The sequence below is a fragment of the Haemaphysalis longicornis genome, unplaced genomic scaffold (genome assembly GCF_048455015.1).
Source record: "Haemaphysalis longicornis isolate Haplotype H1 unplaced genomic scaffold, Haemaphysalis longicornis Haplotype H1 scaffold_1, whole genome shotgun sequence".
Lineage (NCBI taxonomy): Eukaryota > Metazoa > Arthropoda > Arachnida > Ixodida > Ixodidae > Haemaphysalis > Haemaphysalis longicornis.
Window position 1 is genome coordinate 166249395 of NW_027526203.1, and position 3602 is coordinate 166252996.

Below are 3602 nucleotides of genomic sequence, written 5' to 3' on the forward strand. Positions count from 1 at the left end.
TTTTTGGTGACGTCACGTAGCCAAAGGCTCCCGCTCGTTCTCCCGCGACCGGCGCGTGAAATCCGGCGCGGTTGAGAGCGCATCGGATTCTACGATGGCTGCGTATATGCCGCCTGTGTTTGCACTTTTGTTGGAGCTGCTGAAGGAGGATCCCGTGCCTGAGCGTCGACTGAGCGACGGCGACTTTTAGCGACAAGGGCCCGGCGCGGATGCTGTGCGACGCACTTGACGAGCACGTTAGGCCTCGAGGTGCGACGGGGCTATCTACGCAAGCGAACGTGATGTGTGCGCTGAGGCTCTTCGCTACCGGCAGCTTTCAACAGATTGTCGGTAGCGGGGATACTCTTGGCATGACGCAGCCGTCGGTCAGCCGCAGCATTCACGCCGTTGCCAAGGCGCTGAAATTGGAAGCCCTTATCGGCCATCGAGGTGCAGCGAAGTGTCAACAGATACGAAGGTGCTGTGCGTGCTGTGTCCATCTTCGCAACTGACAGTTTGCAAAAAGTTTTCTGCAACCATGAAACACTGTCGCACCCCGAAGCCAGTCGCAGCGTTCAGACTGTGGTGTCGGCACTGACGGGGCTCCGACACACGAGGGTTTTGGATACCCCGGCGACGTAAGCACGGTGTAAGTACTACTTGTTTCTGGCTACGTTTGTTACGGAAGCAAAAAATGATGTAGCCCCATTGTTTTGCATCGAAGGGAAAAGGAGCGCGATGTCTGAAAAGCAGTCACTGAAATGCGTTTGTTTTGAGCGGTGTGGTGTGGTGGCAGTGATCTCCCATAAATTTCGCAATTGTGAATGATCAAATAGTGTGTCAAAAAAAAAAAAACTTAGCAGATGCATGCACACGTAAATAATCTTTTAACTCTCCGGCCTATGTTCGCTTAAGTGAAATGATATCGAAAAGGTATGTCAATAAATGTAGCTAAAATGAACACGTTCAGAGGTATCGAATAGGGTGGCGTCTTGAAAGAAAAAATACTTATAAAGAAAGATAAACAGGTGTATCGTGTTGGGCGTCTAACTGATTTCATAACGAACCGTGTAATATATGCGTAACGTATATCGCCCTCGCCCCGCCCCCATCGTGTGTCAACTGCTTCGGCGCCTTGTCACTTCGGCTGAGATGTTTTCCCCTGCTTGACACATAGTGAAAAGGTGACAAGTTCAGCTTGTCGGTTCGTTTTAAGGGTTTATCGATTTCGAAATGCGGGGTGGGGAGGGGTTGTATTTCGCAGTTGTACCGCATAGATAACCCAGTTCTTTGTATTCTTGCTCTTGTTTATTACCTTTTCCTTTTTTCAAACTGTGTACTTGTTTAATGCTTTAGTACATATTTGTGTTATGTATTTCTTTCAGGTGTGCGACGCCAGTATGAAGGCCCTGACCGTGACTGCCGACTACAGTGCCTTTGTGTGACTGGCTGTTCACTGTTGCCCGTGACATGTAAAGCTTGGCGAGTTCTGGGGTTGATGGTGGCCACCTGCTCGTCGTCCAGGCCCCAGACACCTGAAGACAAGTACAATGCCGCACATGCTTCGATGTGGTCTGTCGTGAAGTGCAGCATTGTAGTTCTCAAGAGCTGTTTTCCTTGCCTGCAGTAGCACCAGCTTTTCTTCATAGGCCTCTTCTGGCAGCCAACATTGTCAATGTGTGTTGTGTGGCTGCCTGTTGGAACGACTGACGACAATAGCTGCAGCAGCAGCAAGTGGACGAGGGCAGTGATACAGACGACGCGGCTGAGGAGGTGCCTGCCCCCGACATGTGGATTCTTGCTCCTAAAGGACAGGCAGGTGCAGAGCAGGGCAACCAACGCATCTTCAGACAGCTTGGTGGCACTGAACATGTCATTTTTAACTTTAGTTTCTGATTGTGTGTGGTGTGCGGTGTTTGGTTTGTCGGGAGAAAGTTGTTTTGTTGTGGTTTCCAGCAGCATATACTATGCCCTGACGCGTCATTGTTTCCTGTAGAGAAGCTTCTTGTCGTTTTGTGTTTGACATGGTGGTGTAAGGATAACAGAAAAAGTTGCTTTGCTTTCGACCACTATATACTATGTCTTGACACGGTGTTGCTTGATCTGGGATAGCCAGTGACTACTGTTTTGATGGGTCGTGAGGCCTTGTGATTATAGAGACCGGGCAAGATTCTCTTCAGAAAATTCTGTTTATTACACTGTAACCGTCATTCTTCTGTGAAGCAAAGAATGATGGTGCATGTACCACAAACAAAAAAAAATCAGTATACTGCCGACTCTTCTGGACACATTTAGTTCAGTCCTGTGAAGAGTTATATTATGACATAGCACAACCATTGCACGGTTACTTTGTTTGGAAATCCCTGACAGATCAGTTTACTTAAGAGAACACGATATGCAAGTATGCATCTCCACTGTTGATACAAAAAAATAAACATGCTTAAAACGTTGGAGGCTGTCTCTTAACACAGAGTTCACTGTGATGGTTTACTCTGACATTCTCATGATAAGTGAAAAAATGGTTACAAAAGTTTCATTTACCCCATAGTCGCCTGTATTCTAGCACTCAGTGCTTTGATGACTGCTTGCTTAGGTTTGTGAAGAGTGATATTGCGATTTTTTTATCATGTAGGACACCTTCTTGTAAAAAATAATTATCATATACCAACAGCAGCATCTACAAAGGTGTATTGAATTTTTCCTCAATAAGTCAGAGTGTGACAAGTTATGTTGAACTGTTTCCTTTTCCCCTGCATGCAGCAGCACCGTCCAAGAGTAACCAACACTGGGAAAAAATAATCGTGACAAAATCAACTATAGCATTTCTGTAGTGATGGTACACAGCCTTATTTAAAGTGCACAGAGACCAATGCTATCTTCATTGCAAAAATAAAGAAGGGCACACTGATGTGTGATGCAATGCCAAAACTGCTTTCTCTACTCCAGCTTATTGAAGTGCTCATAGTTGGCACCTATTCTTGTTGAGGCCCACAGTACTGCTTGTTCGTGCAGGGCCTTCCACGTCGAGCAGCTCTCCAGATGCAGTGTGTCTGAAAATATGTTCATTATGCGCTTAACGGCCAAACAGAACAAAGGGTTGAAAATTTGGTCTCTATCTTAGTTAACGAAGCGTATTGCGATATGCTTTACCTATTTAACACTCAAGGATAGAGGCATTAAATAGGGAAGTGGAATTACAAAATATGCTAACGGAAGGATACAATGCAGGTGCTCAATTACAAAAATTACACCTCATTACACAGTTGTACCTATGCTTGTAGAAAGAAGTGGTTATCGTGGATGGAAACAATACCTGCGGGAAGGCGGTTTGATTCTCGGGATGTTTTAAGAAAAAAACTGAGCAAACTACTTCAAGTTGCATGATTAAGCACCAAATTTTTGGGCGTGGTCAATGTGACGTGATACAGGCTTAGGCTGTTAGAGAAGTTCGTCACGCAGAATAGCATATTAATATAGCTCATGAAACAAAGCTAGGCGGGAAACGTATCCTCGGGACGCTAAAGATTGGAGGTCAGTACTCTTTCATTGACGTTGCACTTGCACCCCTGCTTTCATTAAAAAAATTAAAACGAGCTTGCCGTGATATTACCGCGAACCATGTA

At 45.6% G+C, this 3602-nt stretch overlaps 1 long non-coding RNA gene across 1 annotated transcript; it reads left to right on the plus strand.

The window, feature by feature from the left end:
• The first annotated feature begins 207 nt into the window (after positions 1-207).
• Positions 208-3137, plus strand: LOC144138990 (uncharacterized). The gene is made up of 2 exons (XR_013316010.1): positions 208-628; positions 1365-3137. It is a non-coding gene; the product is annotated as an uncharacterized LOC144138990 (long non-coding RNA).
• Positions 3138-3602: the final 465 nt, after the last annotated feature.